At 34.3% G+C, this 19,509-nt stretch overlaps 1 pseudogene; it reads left to right on the plus strand.

The window, feature by feature from the left end:
- The first annotated feature begins 6,328 nt into the window (after positions 1 to 6,328).
- Positions 6,329 to 7,006, plus strand: LOC139873672 (ABC transporter I family member 1-like; annotated as a pseudogene).
- The last annotated feature ends 12,503 nt before the right edge of the window (positions 7,007 to 19,509 follow it).

The raw sequence follows: 19,509 nt of genomic DNA on the forward strand, positions 1-19,509 counted from the left end.
GAGGATGTGTTCCCATTTAATCCAGTTTATTTTGCTTTCAGATTCCGAGCCACCCCAGAAAAATTTTCTTCTTTTTGATTCAAGTATGTTAATTATTTTTACTGGAGCGTGGAATAAGGAGAAGTAGTAGAGTGGGGTACTTGATAGGACGGATTTGATTAGGGTGAGGCGGCCACCATATGATATGGACTTTGCTTTCCAGTCAGAAAGACGTTTGTCGAATTTATCAATGATCGGCTGCCATGAGGATGCTTTGTTAGAGGGAGTCCCAATCGGGAGTCCAAGGTATGTGAATGGGGTGGATCCGGCCGAGCAGTCGATATACTTAGCCATCTCCTCGACGTCATTTTTTTTTACCCCAATCCCATAGAGGTTACTTTTTTTAAGGTTTACTTTTAAGCCGGATATGTTTTCGAAGCATTTTAATAATTTGGAAATATTTTTCGCATTCCGTTTGCTTCATTCGCCAAAGAAGATTGTATCATTCGCATATTGGAGATGGGATACCACTATCTTGTCATGGCCAACACAAATACCGTGGAATAGGTCATTTGCTATGGCACATTTGGCGAGAATGTTGAGACCTTCTGCCGCGATAATGAACAGGAACGGTGAAATAGGATCACATTGGCGGATACCTCTACCAGGGGAGAATTCCATGGTCGGGGAACCATTGATGAGGATGGAGATTGTAGAAGAGGAGAGGCATGCGTGGATGAAGCTGATCCATTTAGTGCCGAATCCCATACTTTTCATGGTATCAAAAAGGAAGTCCCACTCGATGCAGTCGAATGCCTTTTCGAAATCCACTTTAAATATGAGACCCTTTTGTTTTTTTCTTTTTAATTCGTCTATTATTTCGTTTGCTATTAGGACGCTGTCAAGGATGTATCTTCCTTTGAGGAAGGCGGTCTGTTATGTGCCAATAATTTTGTGAATTACTTTTGAGAGTCTGTTGGAAAGGATTTTTGTGAGGATTTTGTAATAGCTTCCGATTAAGCAGATAGGACGATATTCATTGAGACCGATTGGGTTGGATTTTTTTGGGATTAGTGTGAAGAAAGAGGCGTTACAACCCTTAGAGATTTCGGAATTGCACCAAAACCAATCAAGTGCTTTGACGAGGTCCTCTTTTATCAACCACCAATATTTTTTAAAGAATTTCATATTGAAGCCATCCGGGCCGGGAGCTTTTGAGCTGTCACAGCCACTAAGTGCATCCCACACTTCACTTTCGGAGAATCGGGCTTCAAGTATGAGATTGTCTGTATCGTTTATGTAATTGCGATTTGGGTCGTTTTCAAAAGGGCAATTTCCTTTGCGTTTTTTGGATTTGAATAGTGTCTCAAAGTATTTTAATGCCTCATTTTTAATTATGTGGGGATCTTCGGACCATGCTCCATTTAATGAGATACCGCGGATGTTGTTTTTGTTTGCTCGTCTTTTAATGAAGTTATGGAAATATTTAGTGTTTTCGTCACCTTCTAGATTCCATTTAATTCGGGCTCTTTGTTTTAACATGTTGTTTTTCTTTTTTTTCTTTTTGATGTGTTGGACCTTTTCGTTTATCCAGTTTTTATGTTCGAATTCAGTTAGTTGTCTGGTTTCTGCAATTTTTTCCCATTCATTTGAGGCATCAAGGTGCGAAATGATTTCGGAGTCAAGGTTGCTAAGTTGGAGACTACACTTTTTAAGTTCAAGTTTTACGTTTTTTAGTTTATTACGAAAAATACAGTCAGGTCGATTTTCGTTAACTGAGATTTGCCATGTGTTTTTGATGATGTCATCAGCATTTTTTAGTTTAAGCCATGAGTTGAAAACACGGGTAGGTTTCGGTCCAAAGTCAGTGAAGGAGTTTTTTAATAAGATAGGGCAATGATCGGAAAGGTCACGTTCGAGGGTTTTTGAGGAGATATCTGGCCAAATGTTAAGGATAGTTTCGGAGATAAGGAATCTGTCGAGTTTGCTGAATTTTTGTGTGTTGAGGCACATGCGTGTGAATTTCTTTCCGCCTAGTGGAAGATCGATTAAGTTAGCGCTATTTATGAAGTTGTTAAATTTATCGGCCCAAGTTTGTTTGAAGTAGCAATTTAAGCGTTCAGAGTTAGATCTAACTTCATTAAAGTCACCGAAGATAATGTGGGGAACATCAATGGAATCAATTAATTTTGAAAGTTCGGACCAAAATCTTAATTTTTTTACGTGTGAATGTGGGCCATATACGTTTATCATAATCATATCGGTGTCTGACCCTGCCCATTTCCCTTTAATTGTGATAAAAAATTTCCCTTCAATGGCGGAGTCAAATATGAAAGAAGACGAATCCCAAATTAATAATAAACCCCCCGAAGCCCCGAGTGAGTCTTTTTGTATGAATTTAAAATTTGTGTTATACCAAAAGGATTCGATTAAAGAGTCATCGGATTGACCACATTTTGTTTCTTGTAGCCCGAGGATGACCGGATTTTCTTTTTGACAAATTTGTTTGAGCCAATTGATTTTATCCGTTTGACCCAACCCGCGAATATTTAATGAAATGCAACACATTATAAAAAACTAACCAACGAATGGAGATGGTGGAAGATCAAAATTCGGGTTCCCATCGGGTGCCGATGCCAAGCCCGAATTCGGTTGTGTCTTTTGTGCTACTCGTTATCTTGTTGGAATTGTGGTTCGTGTTGTCTTCTTTAGGCTTTGTTACTGCTTTTGAGGCGTTCCCGGCCAGTTTGGAAGTGGAGTTTGTTTTGCGGTTGAGTTGGGAAAACTTTAGTTTTTGTCCGCTTCTCGCGCAATGCTTTATGTATAAGAATTTTGATCGCGTGCTATTCTTAGGTTTCTCAGATAGTGTTTTGGTTTGGTGTATCGTGGGTGGTTTAGTAACCGGAGTGGGGCGTGCAACTTTTTTGAAGTTGATGGTACTGGATGAATACATTGGTTTCTTTATGGCTCGTGTCACATCGTGTTGTTTATTCTTAGATTTCTCCTTTGTTTTACTCATCGGAAAGTCGTGAATAGGATATTTGCTGTGATTATCATCGTTGGGTGTTTCATCAATGGGGACCGTAGGTAAATGGCTAGGTGAATTGATTGGAATAGTTTGTTTAAGGGTAATATCAGCATGTATAGGTTCAGTGGGTGTGGTGTTTGACATGGGTGAAGTTTGCGTGGGTGTGATGTTTAGGGATTCGGTGGGTTCGGTGGGCCCGGTGGGTTCGGCATTACAAGGAATGGTGGGGTGATTTGTTTGTATTGCAGGAGAATCCATGTTAAGTATACTGGGTTCTATTTGTGAGGTCCATGGATTGTTGATAGGGGATTTGGTTGGGCTAGTGGGCTTGGAAGATGTTAGGTTACGCATGATGTCGATTGGGCTTATATGTATAGGTTGGCATGGGTGAGACTCGGGGATGTGTGAATTGTTGCTTGTATGGGAGGTGTTGCTATGTAAATGATGTCGGTTTGATGAGTTGGTTTCTATGTTTGTGTCTGAGATATGAGAAGGTCCTGTTGGGGTTTCGTTGTCATGGTCTGAATTTACACGGTTGTGAGTGGAGAATTTGGTTGTTTCGACCCTTTTCGATGATGTGGAAGATGAGATCTGGTTTTGATTTGTGTAGTTATGGTTAACATTGTGGTCGTCATTTTTATCACGTGGTGGCGGTGGGTTTTGATTTTCAGAATTTTGTGATCTATTATCGTGATCGTCATCCATGTGGGATTCGTTGTCCGAGGGATATTCGTCTGAATGTATATCATCCTCCCAAACCGATGAATCATTGTCCGTCGAGTTAAAATCTACATCTGTATTAAGATTTTCGGATACAAATGCATTAGAGATCTTTAAATCGTGATGAATAAAGACCTGACCGAAAATTGGGGCGAGTGAACTTGTGTTGATGAGTGCTTTGCCGAGGGAGATGTCTTGCGATCCCTTCTCTTCTAGTGAGCAATTTTTTAGTTCCAAAACATCACCCCAACACTTGGCTATCTTATGAAAAGTAGACTCGTTCCAACATGTTAAAGGGACACCCCTAATGTCTAACCAAACCAAACGTCCGGATGATGTGTATTCTTCCGAATCCCAAGGGAGTATGTTATCTAACCAATTCCATAGAGGATGTTTTTTACCGAAGCTCATAGGATTAATAACATCTAATGCACATCTAATATCATCAAACAGGAGCAATACATCTTTACCACCAAGATAATTAGATTCAAAACCATTAAAGTTCTCGGACTTACATATTTCATTAAAATAATCGAGATGCTAAATATTCTTGATCTCACCGATGAGAGCGTGCCCGAGGAGATCGACTAGCTTTGAATCGGTTGGCACCTTGATGGAAAATTCTTTGGAGAAATATGCATCATTGTGTTTATTAACATGTATCTTATTGTTCAGAACATCACAGAAGGTACGATCATTAACGGTATTATCAATATTAATATTAGGGTTTACATTCTGATTAATACCCTGAGAATTCTGATTAGTATGGTTTTCGGCAGTCCCTTTTGTACCTTTATTTTGATCGTGAGCTTTGTAGACAACCAACAACATACCATCAGCTTCAATCCTATTCAGTTTCCTTTCCATATTGTCGACTTGATGAGGAGGTATATTCTTATATCTCACAAATCCGAATCTTTTTCCATTCTTTAGCCTTTTTTTTGGTATATACACTTCCGTTATTTCGCCATGTTTTTGAAAAGGGACCAAAGTTTAACGGAGTTCCAAGAGTCTGGAAAGTTGAAGAATAAAAAGGAGGTGATGCCATTGTTTACGTGTTTGAATTATGATGGGGTAGGTTTAGGGTTTTCGGTTGTATGGTTAGGGTGTTTATGGTTTTCGGTTGGGTGGTTTGGAGGGGTAGGCTTATCGGATGAATGGTTATGGTTTCCAAACTTCTTAATTAGGTTTTCGTTGTGTTCTTGATGTTTGAATCGTTGATATAGTAGATTGTTTGCTGCGTTCATACGGTTGAGAAATTGTGTGTTAGGGTTTGTTGGTTGCCGATAAAGAGGAGGAAAGGCATTGGAAGATGGTGTAAAGTTGGCCGAATTAGGGTCTGAGAGGTTCTTGCAGTTACGGTCAACCTTAACCCATACGCCAACATTATCGGGTTGATATTTTATGTTGTTGATGATGCGAGAATTGTTCGAATGCCGGTTCTGATGAGATATGTTTGGTTGTTTGTTCAAACGGCTAGATAAGGGTGTGAAAGGAGAACATGTAATGGGGAACATCTTAATAGGATAAGAAAAGAGAAGGCAAAGAACCAATACAGATTGAATCTAGATCTAGAACAAGAGAACGTAAAAGACTAATTAATAGACATAGATCAGATTGCCGGAATTAGACCTTGTAGATCGCCGCTAATTTTTTTTTTTTTTTTTTGAAGATGTTTTTCTTTGAGACAAATGAACAAACAGGTTGTGTGCAATAACAAAAAAGAAGAAAATAGATGAGGATCAAAAGGGTGACTACCAGTTAACAAATGCAGATTGGATGAAAAGAAAAGAGATGAAGTTAAGAACAAGAAGAGAGGTGAAGATCTCACCGGAAAAAGAAAGGAAATATAGTCGTTACCGGTGAAATAGAGCGGTTATCAGTGAACATGGTGAAAGCTTTTTTTGGTAATATCTTTACATTTTGATTTGGACTGTTGTGTTTCCAGTTTGTTCCACAGTAGTGTGGCAGGAGAAGAGGTGGCAACCGGAAGTGATGACGGAGTTGATGGCGGTGAGGGAAGCTAAGAATTTTTACAAGGATGTGGGCTAACAATTGGACTACCTTGTCGTTACTTTTTATCCTGTTGACAATTGGTCTGGGTATTGACCGAGAATTAAAAAGAGTGGAAGTGATTTAGAGGTTTAGTGTAGTTGAAATAGTGGGAGTGTTTTCCTATTTCATTCATGTATTGCCTTATTTTGCTTGACTGCTTTGTCGTTTGTTATTTGAGTATGCTTAATTCTTGCGTCATATGGCCCTGCTTTTGACTATTGATATAATTACCTAATTACCTTCTTTTTAAATGGTTTTTTTCATCTGGAAAACAACCCATTACCTTAATATAGTGTTGGTGATTTAGTGTATGTCATTAGTGATGTTGTGTGTCCATCACTTTGATACAAGTCAACTTTTGTATCCTTAATTTTGCATGCGCAAACCAAAGAATCAAGTTAATCTTAAAAGAGTAGCTTACTCACTTTAAATCTATAGTTTTTCTTAATCTGATCTACAGGCTAATTTGTTATTCCTTCATTGCAGGCAGTATTATGTTTGCATGATCCACTCTAATTCAACTTTAAACTCATAAACGTATCATCGATGTCTTTACGTGGGCCCCCACTTCCTCGGATACTTCTCAACAATGTTTCTTGCATGAGAAATGCCCAACAGATCTTACGCCACACAAACATATCCATTCATGATGGTGGAGCCCTTGTACTCACAGGTGCAAATGGGTCAGGCAAGTCTACATTCTTACGCATGTTAGCCGGATTCTCCAAACCATCAGCCGGTGATATCCTATGGAACGGGCACAACATAACCGAATCAGGTATTTTCCACCAATACAAACTTCAACTCAACTGGCTCTTATTAAAAGAAGCCATAAAAAGCAACTTCACGGTTTTAGATAACGTTCAGTGGTTTGAAGTTCTTGAACATAAAATGGGCAAATCTTTACCCGCTTTAGAGTTCATGGGTCTGGGGAGATTAGCCAATGAGAAAGCACGAATGCTTTCAATGGGTTAAAGAAAAAGATTGCAACTTGCTAGAGTGATTGCTATGGATAGACCAATTTGGCTGCTTGATGAGCCTTCGGTTGCTTTAGATGATGAAGGTGTGAAACTATTGGAGCAGATGATTGCAAATCATAGGAGTCAGGGTGGAATAGTCATTGTAGCCACACATTTACCGATTGAAATTGAAGATGCTATGATCTTAAGATTGCCTCCCAGGTTTCCAAGACGAATTACTTTAGTAGACATGCTTCCCCATTGAGGTGAATTGACAGATCTACCCTTTTAAACTATAATCTTCATTTGCTCTTTTTAGAACTTGTATTACATTACATGATTGCATAAAGGAGAAACAGAAAAAATACCAACTGCTAGCAATGCCTGACAGCGGAATTTGGTTCATTTTGAAAATGATTACAAATATAAAGCAGCACTCCCTAGTCATCTTTGTGTGTAGATTTCTGTTGCTACTTTTCAGCTAGTTTACTTCCCTATTACATATCAGTAGACTTGATTAGAACTTTTGCCTTTGAAATCGTAGAAACTCTTTGTAATTTTTTTCTTAGCTTCTCGTTAAATTTTACCGTTCAAATAAAATTCGCTTTCCTCCTACGAGGTTCCAAGTTCATTGGGCACATAAAGTAATAGGTTGCTCCAACAACTTTCATAATGTGGACCTTTAACATTTTAATTATAATACACAACAATACCCAAGCTTATCATAAATGTGTGGTATAAAGAGGTGGTATAAAGAGGTGAAATGTAGATAATTATTCATGTGCTCTGATTGAAGGCATTTGTTTTTTCACTCAAGGGCCAAGAAAAGTCATCTCTCTACCTGAAAGCATAGAGAGTGCATCTCCGACTAATATATAATATGTAATATGTTATAAAGTAGGAGCTCTACAGATATGAGTATGCAAATGAAATCGTAGTATGTTGAAGAGTTTTGCTAAATGCCTAAATATATTTGAATATATGCCTATATCTATGCTTAAACTATACAATCAATGACATATAGAATCAACTTCTAGACATGCCATTTTCTTCTGTTCTTCTCCCTTTTTTCTTCAATAAACTCTATTAATTTTCAAGTTATATTACTCTTCATCTGTACTCTTCATCTGTACTTGTGTTATACCCATAGTTTTCTCAGTCTCATATATCATACCCACTCCTTCCTCTCTTTATCGTCGGAACCCTATTTCCTGTGGGTGCTGCAACGGCCTCCAGCACATCGCCTTCTTACTCTCCTTTAACTGTCTCATCTTATCTCTATCTTTTAGATCCGCTACTTTGTTTCCTCTTCCAGTAACTTCTCTGTTTTTGGGCCATTTTTTCTTCAATTTCCTCTGATTGCAGACGGCAAATGCTGTGGGAATTCACGTTCATTATGTGGATGAGTGGTTATGGTGGAAGAGATGTTCTGGTTTTTCGGTGTTCTTGTTAGTTAAGGGTTCATCAGTTTTTGTTTCTCGTGGCCGAAATCTTTTGCTCCGGCCTTCTTCGCTTGGATGTCAAGGGACGAATTCCTTTATGGAACTATGGTTTTTGCAGATGATTTATACTGAAGCATTTTGACAATATCCACGATTTATGGCGAATTGAGGTGGTGGTTATCTTGTTTGTTTTTTCCGTTTGGCACTTTTTGGCATGATTGTCGTTGGTAAGTTGGCGGTCGGATGTTTTATGACTGTTGTGCAGTGACTTTCTGGCGGGTACCCCGCTGCTTTGTTTTTCTCTGTTAGTGTAGTCGTTATTTAAGTTTTTGCTAGTTATAGCTTTGGTTTTTCTTTGTTTACTAAATTAAATGAGTTTGTTCACCCTATTCGTGAACATGTTTGATTTGGTTAGTTTAGTTAGACTATGACTCGTGTTGTTGAATTCTTTTGTATTAATTGTACTGTTCGATCTTCGGATCTGTTATAATGTTATCGTTATTTAGTCACACACAAAAAAGTCATACCATTTTTTAATGTTTTTAAGCGTAAATTTTAAGTCTGTACTTATAGACATACTATTTATTAACGTCCACTTTTACATCGTTGTAAATTAAAATATGTTACTCTATCCGTCTCATTATAAGTATTTATAACTCGCTTTTAAATTTCTTTCTTTCTCAATTCTAACTGCAAATTTCTTTACTTGTGTATAGGAGTAATACTTTATGAAATTTATATTAATAAAAACACATTTTGAACTCAATTCTTTTATATAAAACAAATAATAATATTTAAAAATCTAAAACTTTTGTTTTGAAAAGTAAACACTTATAATTAAACGAATAAAGTATTTATTTTATTGACAAAATCTGTAGTTGATGACAAGTTTGTAAGACCATTCTCAATTGTGAAGCTTCGTGACTGTGACGTGGAGTTAGATAGTGCACTTTTTGACTAGGTGATTGTGACGTGATAAAGATTGTGGTGTGACCTTTTCTAGTGGGGAATGTCAAAAAGAGTCCACTAATTTTATGTGTTAAATATGTTAAAAATTTGGTTAATATATATCCGTGTAAAATCTGATTGGAAAATATATATCAAACGCCGCTCGTCCCTTCCGTCACCATCTTGACTAACGCCGCCCGATTGTCACCGATGACATCGCATTATTGGTGCATGGTGGCGTCAACGGCGCCACGTTGACGTCGCCGATGCATTCTAACGTCGTGACGCCGCGATGAGCATAGTCTAGGAATTGCTAATTACGAATGGTTAATCACGTCAACATAATGGTCCGTGACACCTCAGATTGGTCCAGGTTTCCTTCAGGACAGCAGTTAGAAGAGGCGGGTTATGAAACTGCGGGGGATGAATCGCGTGAATGGTTTAGTCCCTGAATGATCTCAAATTGTTGTTAAAAAAAATCAATTCAACATATTTCATGATGTTTTAATAATGATTTAATTAGCAAAATATGGATTATTCCGTTTTCGGTGGCTTCGTTTATGGGAGACTAGGGTTGGGGTTCAGGCATGGGAATTAAAGCCTCAAAGTTTTGGAGGCTTATCGGCCCCGGCACGATTTGGAGCATATGGTTTGCCCGAAATTGTGCTTTGTTTAACGACAAGTTTACGTGTTGGGTTTCTGTTGTAAAAAAGATTAAGTTGTTCGTTTTATTAGGCTACATGAGCAAAGTTGTGTTCTCCTCATCAGTTTTACTTGTGGGAATCAAACCCTTGGATGCTACTTTAATTTTTGCTTGCTGATCGATTCTTCTCGTGAAAGGTATTGAGAAACCAGTTTACTCTATACAAGGATGTAATCCTTTTGTTGTCTTTGGACCCTGTAACCTGAAGTGTATAAAGGTCCAGTAGGTGCCATTTTATATATGACGCTTGATCTACATTTTCAAACAATATTTGTGGTTGCGTTTAAGGGGACATGTCGACCCAATAGCTTAAATGTGGTTAATTTAAGCTCGTACTCTATTTTCAATAAGTTATAGTTGTTAAAAAATGACGTATTTCAAGTATGTTAGTATGTTTCGTTGGCAAAACGGGACTATAAAATACATATATGTTTCATATTGCGTGTAGTTGCAACAACAAAAAATTGTTCGAGTTCTATCAGATTTAAGAAATCGGTTGAATCTAATTATGTAATGGCATAATTTTACTAATAAGAGTAATACGTTACCATTCCCTCAAAATTAGTATTAACAATTGTTTGGTAGTTTTTCTTATAATTTTATATGAACAAATGTGTGTATGAATATACTATAATAATAGGACATGTGTGTATGAACAAATGTCTGTAGTTTTTCTGATGATCGTAGTATTATATAGGAGTAGGAATGAAATATGAATTAAATTGTGTAAAATTGGCTTTAGTGAATTTTTTAAATTAAATGGGTACATATGGTAGTTTTAGTATTTAATCTGGGTATGTATGATATTATGTTATTTACTTGGGTAAATATGTGATTTTAAAGGTTGATAAAGGGGTATATGAATAATTGTGACATGTGGAAATTACACTTGGCTTAATATACAATATTTAAGGAGCTAATAACATGTAAGCTAATTAAATCTCTCTTTTATATAGTATATAAATATAAACTATATTTTTACTATTCACTACATTATTTTATTTCTAAAAGGTATTTCGGTCTTTTAACTTCCTCCAAGATGGTTCCAGACTCTTCGCCTCACACCACACACCAGTCTATCCTCTATCCATCTGTATCTCTCTCACTGAATCTATATATAAATAGATATGATTCTATGTGTAATTAAATGTATATTGTAATATATATAGTGTATAAATATTCAATTATATATTATATAAATGGTAAACAGTGCATAAATAATAAATCGTAATATTAAATTATTAGAAGTATTTACAAGTTAAAATATAGTTATTGATATTATTATTTTCAATACATCATATATAGATATGAAAATTGATACATGTAATTTGTTATATTTAGATATTATTACTACTATCATTTCTAGCATTATTATTATTATCATTACCATTGACATCAAAAAGCATCATTTTAATTATAGTTATCATTATTAGTATTATTATAAAAATAATACAATTTATTATTATTATCATTAACAAAAATTATTATTATCATTTTTATAGTTAAAAGCAGTATTATTATAATTACTATTAATGTAATTATTATTAGTATTATTATTAATATTAATATATTTATTAAGTATTAAAAATTTTTAAATGTAAACTAAACTCAGTAACCTACAAAAATCTATTTCCAATCCTTTTTATACTTTTAAATCTGTCTACTTGATTGATGGGCATGTTGAATTAAAACTACAATACAAACGAAATCAATTAGAGATCCATATCAGCTTTTTATTTTTTATCTTTTCTGTTTGTCTGTGATTCTTTGTAAATCATCTACACTTTATAACAAACTAGAACACTGCTCCAATTATTCAATTAAGATCATTGTTACCATTTATAATCTCGATCAGACCATATTACTTTGAACCAAATACCCCACTTATAACGACCCTCAAATTTCCAACATTTATATATCCTCTTATCAATTATTTTGCCTAAACGAATAATTAAAACTTAACGATTAAACTTTAATCAACAATTGTTAAGTATTAAAAATTATAAAACATAATAATTAACTTTGTGTAATAATTGACAAGTTAATAAGAGATGAAAATAATAAGCTAATTAATTTTCGTGAACAAAATGTAATACTCTAAACTTGTAGCCTTTAAACATTAAACTAGAACATTTAGTGAGCTATTTTAACTAACCAAAAGTACAAGGTTTAAAATGAAAAAGTTTCATGGAATGCCCTAACTTGTTCCCTAAGTAAAACTTGCAAAATCCTAAATCTAGAATTTTCTAATCTCTCCTATAAATAGAGACCTAGGCTAGAGCTATTCTTGTACCAAATCATTCTTACAATTCTCTCTCAAATCTCTCCCTCCCTCTTTCCTAATTTCGGCCAAGAAAACCGAAAATCACCACCCCATCTTCAAGATCTTCAAGTGATCTTCAAGAAATCTTCAAAGGATCTTCATCGCGTTCTTCGTGTTCATCAAGATCTTCAAAGGTGTTCTTCAAATCTTCAAGGTTTTGATCTTCATCTTCAAATGTTCATCAACTTTTCTTGTTAACCTTCATAGATCTTCATCAAGGTAAAAACCCTAGATCCAAAACTCTTAACGTTTACTTTCAATTCATGTTATAATCATAATCGTATTCATACTAGTTCATATACATATATATTGTTCATGTAAAAAAATAAATATACATATACATACATACATGTCGAATTTTTTAAAAAAAAGAGGAGGAAGTTTTATTTGATCTTTAAAACCCTAGAAGATTTGGTCAAGATTTGTTTATGATTTAAAAATGGAAACAAGATATATACACCACATATACATATACTTATTATTTAAGAAGAATATATATACATATACATATATATATACACGACATATATATATATATATATATATATATATATATATATATATATATATGCATGTAAAAAAAATATTTTATATATATATATATATATATATACATATATACGAATTACATATACATATATATATAAAACCCTAATTACTTAAACCCTAATTCATTAAACCTAACCCTAATTATTTAATACCACTTTGATTATTAAAACCCTAATAATTACCTAATCATTACTACATTAAATAAAACTCTAATTTACTAAACCCTAATTTATTAAACCCTAGGACATTAATTACTAAACCCTAGTTATTAAATACTACTTTAATTAACTAACCCTAATTAATGAAACCCTAATACTACTTATACTATTAATTAACATGTATATACTATTACTATTACTAACACCTATAACCTACTACTTATATTATAACACATAAAAATATTTTGGGATATGTATTAGAGATGTATAGATCTTCGAACTTTCTTGACGAATGGTTTCTAAGAAACTCTAGGCGGAAGGGTTTGGATTCCCGATTTAAAGGGTCCTATAGCTCAAGCCCCTAGACCTGAAATGGTCATTCGAAGGGAAAGGGGTGATTGGAAGCTTATCTAATATGGCAAGTATCCTAAAATGGAAAACACTCTTAAAGTAGAAACTTTCTAGTTATAGAAACTTACTAAGATAAGAAATCTACTAAAAGTGGAAACTTTCTAAAAAAAATTTAGAAACTTACTAGAAAAAGAAAACGAACTATACTTAAAACACTATCATACTTAAACATTTACTTAAACATGGGCAAAAACACTTACTACTCTTAAATGTCAATAGGTTGACTTTCTGCTCGTTCATCCAACTTTCTATTCCGAAGAATAACCGTCTCTTATCTACTTACTAAGGTAAACTCATAGCCCCACTCTTTATTACTAGTGAACTTACTTACTTTTATTGGGGTGAGACACGTGCTGTTTTTACATTTTACACTTTAGACACAAGTACCAACTACTAAAACTATGCTATACCCGACTATGTCTGACTAAGTCCCTACAGTGATATTTTTAATTGCTGCTTTCATGCTTAATATTGGAGGTAGGCCTATCGGGAGTAACGTCCCCGATACATTTGACTAAGTCTTTGTATTACTTGATAATGAAATTAAACCGACAAGTATAAACGATAACTTGTCTTGGGGCAAACTTGAACGTTTAGTCTAAATATCACGCATTGGCATAAATTTTTTGATCATGCGGGAGATCAACTTTATAAACTAAATCTTGTGGTCTAAAAACAATGATAACTACTTTTGTTAAACCTATGATTTCACTCAATCTTTTTGGTTGACACTTTAGCATGTTTGTCTCAGGTGCTGATTGATTCAAGCTTACTTACTTACTGCTTATGTGATGCTACTTGGACTTACGAACAAGAGATATCGCATTTACTATTCTTGCATTTGAAACATTTACTTTATTGTAATTTCAATTCTTGTAACGACATTTCATTTTCCGTTGCGTACTCTCAATAAAGTTTGATTTTATCATGTAGTATTGTTCTCATATATTATAATATGTTGGTTTATTTGATATTAGTGATGTTTCTTCTAGACCCTATCTGGAGGACGTTACAGATTGGTATCAGAGCAAACCAGGCTGTTATAGAGAACCAGGATTGCATCTTTATGTGTGCCTTACTTGCTAGCTAGGTTGCCTTAGCAATCTAGGAAACTATAATCTTTCCTGCCTTAGACTTTAAAGCACTTAGGATTGCCTTATAATCTTAACAACCTTGCCTTGATAATCTTGGCTTAAAATGCTAATCAAAGTCTCTTTCCTAATGATAGGATGTCAAGCATTAATAAAAACGACAAGACAATTCTTTTCAAACCATCTGAAGTAATGACTCACTTCAAACCTTCTATCGAAGAAGATACTGGATATCCTTCAACTGCAAGACCAGTCCAAAGTCCACCTTATGGCTTTGGTGGTCCTCCCTCACCAAACTATAGTCCGGATACTTTACCTAATTCTCCCGAATACTACCCGACTCCAAGAACGAAAAGTAAAGGGAAACGCCCTGCTGATTTTAAAGAAGATGGCCCGTCAAAGAAAAGATCCCGATCTCCTTCCTACGAAGAAGTTGATGCCAAGTACGAGATCATGAATCTGCGAAAAACTAACGATGGCTTAATTCGTCATATTGCAAGGATCGATGTTCAAATGAAGGAAAAAGACCTAGCGATCAGGAAGCTCATGAAGGAAAATGCTGAGCTAAAGAAAGAGATAAAGTTGGTGAAGTATGAAGGTGATAGAAATGCCTGATGGGGGAAGCAATCTCTTGCTTACCTAAGAGAAGATGTTAACTTTAGATTGAAGATGGAGGAAAACCGCCTCGAGTTCCTGCATGAGAAACAAAAGACGAAGAATGAGAAAGTTGAGAAGTTTATGAAGAAGGTTGAGGACGAGAAGAAGAAATATGAAGACTACTTCAATCCTAATATTTCCTAGTTTATCCTATTCCAATTTCTCATCTATGTAAAGGCTATGCCTTAAACCATTTCTATATCTGAATCGTGTATTAAAAAGGCTTATTTAATGCCTCGTTCTTAATAATATAAAGTGTTTCGTTTATATCATATTCATCTTTATCCTATCAGATTTATCAAACTTCTATACACCCTTATGTAGTGAAGAATCATGGTTCGTCCAACTACACCAACTCTTACCACGATGTTTCATAATTTCCTCGTCTGACTACGTCTTCCACAACTTCCATAACTATCATAGATATGAAGGTTAACCAAGTCTATAAAGACTGCAACATAAAACTAGCCAACCATAAGTTAGTAACTGTTCTCACGGATGGCATTTCGAACTGCTCCAAGAGTGAGAAAGGACGTGAGCAACATTTACAAACACATTCTTGAGAAAAAGAACAACTCTACACAAACTTTTCCAAAGTGCAAGTTTTGGCTTAAAACCGACATGTTGTCGATCCAGCTAAGATTACTGTTGTCCTTAACACACTATATTAGAAGTCATCATTGATCACATATCCTGACCTTATGGAGTGACCTAGGAAAGGAAATATGAATTAGTGAAATATAATGATGGTGGCCAACGTGATTATATTACGGTAATTCATAGAGATATTCCAATATCATGACGTATGGAATAGAAAGTGAATCAAAGAAAAACTCTCAAGCTATCTGTTCAAAAACCAAATGCAAGGGCATGAAAAGAGAAAAATGATCATCTTGATATTTAGTAGATACGAAGAACTCATTCTAATCAAACTATATATCTATCTCATACTCATTTAACAAACTTTCATGTACCATAAAAAGTTGTAAACAATCGAATCTTGAAATTCATTCATCCTAAATGGATATCTCCTGATCATTGATACATAATCATCACTTGTTATTACACTCTCGGTGTAAATTCTCATATGACTTTCAAAATCCTATGTCATTTGAACCCTCCACCGTCGATATTACAAACACCATGTCTAATATTACATTATCTATGTCGAGATGATAAATATCTCATATGCATAATCTTCTGAAGAATGGAACCTCCATACATGTATCGTTTTAACTATCATAGTCAAGAAACTTCTGTACTCGTACATATACTTATAATAGACTACTTGGCACCATGCAAGTAATGGTGCCATACTCAAACAATAATCGATCATTGTCAACTCGAAAACCAGATGTGAAATACACTATCTCAAGTTGTGGCTTGAGCTAAACTCATCTGAAAAACTGCTGTAACAATTGAAATGATTCCATCATACTTTAACGTATCCTCCTCTCAGACCAATTAAGACTGAATTCAAACAATCATTACATAGTTGAAAGTCACTGCTTTAGCATTTATTTATACTTGTCTATACGACTGCCAGATTATTCATGCCGAGTTCTCGAACTCTCACTATCATTCGAACGATTCGAAGTTGCAAATCTTATTTGAAGTTCTTTCATACATAACTCTAAATCCGAGGGATTTACTCATTTGTTGATAATCACATTATCATCCTTCTAACTTTAATGTTAACATTTCGAGTCCAAGGACTCATGCCCTGATAAAAGTCGATCCATTAGTTTTCACTACCTTGAAACAATTATTACACAATTATCCTCTGGAATTTTAAAATATTCAATCAATTTTTCTCAAACAAATAAACTCTTAAATACAAGTATCATGTTTTTCCAAAGATTTCTTACACTAGTCTTTATTTTCAAACTATCTCGGAATTTATAAAAAATGATTTTTCACTTATGTGATTTATAAAACCTTATACGTAAACTTAACTTTACGTACTTTGACTAGTACATATCAAATTATACTTTCACTTCTACAAATTTCCACTTTGATTAAATCGGAATTACTTTACAAAATTTTGCGTAACCCTAGTTTTACTATGAACATCATTTCGTCACCTCCTCTAAAATTACTTTCACTAATTATATAAACACTTTCGCATTTTTAGCAATTTACCTTTGTTTCATTAAATTAAACATTCTTTTAATCAACTCTTTTTTCGTATTGTTCAAATTATTTCACATAAAATAGTACGTGTTGTACATAACTCAAGTTTTACCAATAGCTCCGCTTCGTTTATATTGTTATAACAAATGTCGCAACTTTTCAAAAATTACTTTGGTTTATTATTAAAACTTTCGTATTGCTCTACAATGTGTTTGGATCATCTTTATTCTCATTCTCCGTGCAAGAATGAGACTTACCTCTTTACGTACATCATCTCTTCCTTGCTATGTTATTCGTTAAGAAGTTTCTACTTCCGGTATTTCACGGCCAAACCATGACGCTCTCGTAAACATCAATACTACGATCTTTTGAACAAGGAAGCAAAGGTTCCTTCATGGTAGAAACAATACCTTATAATCAATGATTCACATTTATTCTCATCCACATTTAAACTCATAAGTAAATAATAGACCGACTCGCCATTTGTGCGAAAACACTTTTCTTACTCTGAAGGAGTTACCTTAGACATTTATGAAGATACTCTAAACATTTCTTCCTTTTGGGTTTGCAACTAGATGTTATTCTAGTCAAGTTTTAATCTATGATTCGACATGAAACTGAAACCATAAATCTTAAAGCTACATTCTGAAACTATTTCTAAAGACAAGTTCTCATGTATACTGAACGATGTCTTAAATTTAATCGCTCGTATTATCCTGAGATCAACGAATTCTCAACTAACATCTCATTTGTCTATTAAACATCTCTTGAAAACTAAAGGTATTATGGTTACCTTTCGAAACTTGAAGCTGGTACTATCTCTAACAAATACCAGCCATACATCAAACTACGAAACTGAAATCTCTACGTACTTCATTCTATTTATCTGCCCTATTATTGCGGCATAAACACTCAAAATCTTAATGAGTTCAACGACACATTTAATGCTGATGTAGCATCAACTTTCCTTTTAAAGGAAAACTAGTCAAACGACACTCTTGTTATTTCTTGGAAAATCTCCGCATTTAATGCACTTTGTAAACGACCTAATAAGGTTAAGGATCATGAGATCAAACGTGTAAACAAAACAATATACTTATTGATAACACTCATTGGAATTCACAAAAGGGCCCCGATTGTACCAGGGAACGTGAAAATCAAACTCTATTGTAAAATTCGTTGTGATTCGCGTAGAAGCCCCTAACAAACATGGGAAAGCGAAGACCAGATGATACGAAAATACTTCTATCTCTTCTCAACTGCTGATGCAAACGAGAAATCTACTTAAAACTTCGGGACGAAGTTTCTAATAACGGGGAGGTACTATAACGACCCTCAAATTTCCAACATTTATATATCCTCTTATCAATTATTTTGCCCAAACGAATAATTAAAACTTAACGATTAAACTGTAATCAACAATTGTTAAGTATTAAAAATTATAAAACATAATAATTAACTTTGTGTAATAATTGACAAGTTAATAAGAGATGAAAATAATAAGCTAATTAATTTTTGTGAACAAAATGTAATACTCTAAACTTGTAGCCTTTAAACGTTAAACTAGAACATTTAGTGAGCTATTTTAACTAACCAAAAGTACAAGGTTTAAAATGAAAAAGTTCCATGGAATGCCCTAACTTGTTCCCTAAGTAAAACTTGCAAAACCCTAAATCTAGAATTTTCTAATCTCTCCTATAAATAGAGACCTAGGCTAGAGCTATTCTTGTACCAAATCATTCTTACAATTCTCTCTCAAATCTCTCCCTCCCTCTCTCCTAATTTCGGCCAAGAAAACCGAAAATCACCACCCCATCTTCAAGATCTTCAAGTGATCTTTAAGAAATCTTCAAAGGATCTTCATCGCGTTCTTCGTGTTCATCAAGATCTTCAAAGGTGTTCTTCAAATCTTCAAGGTTTTGATCTTCATCTTCAAGTGTTCATCAACTTTTCTTCTTAATCTTCATAGATCTTCATCAAGGTAAAAACCCTAGATCCAAAACTCTTAACGTTTACTTTCAATTCATGTTATAATCATAATCGTATTCATACTAGTTCATATACATATATATTGTTCATGTAAATACATATATATTGTTCATATACATACATGTCGACTTTTTAAAAAAAAAGAGGAGGAAGTTTTATTTGATCTTTAAAACCCTAGAAGATTTGATCAAGATTTGTTTATGATTTAAAAATGGAAACAAGATATATACACCACATATACATATACTTATTATTTAAGAAAAATATATATACATATACATATATATACACGACATATATATATATATATATATATATATATATATATATATATATATGCATGTAAAAAAAATATTTTATATAT

The sequence above is a fragment of the Rutidosis leptorrhynchoides genome, chromosome 10, assembly GCF_046630445.1.
Source record: "Rutidosis leptorrhynchoides isolate AG116_Rl617_1_P2 chromosome 10, CSIRO_AGI_Rlap_v1, whole genome shotgun sequence".
NCBI classification, from domain to species: Eukaryota; Viridiplantae; Streptophyta; class Magnoliopsida; order Asterales; family Asteraceae; genus Rutidosis; species Rutidosis leptorrhynchoides.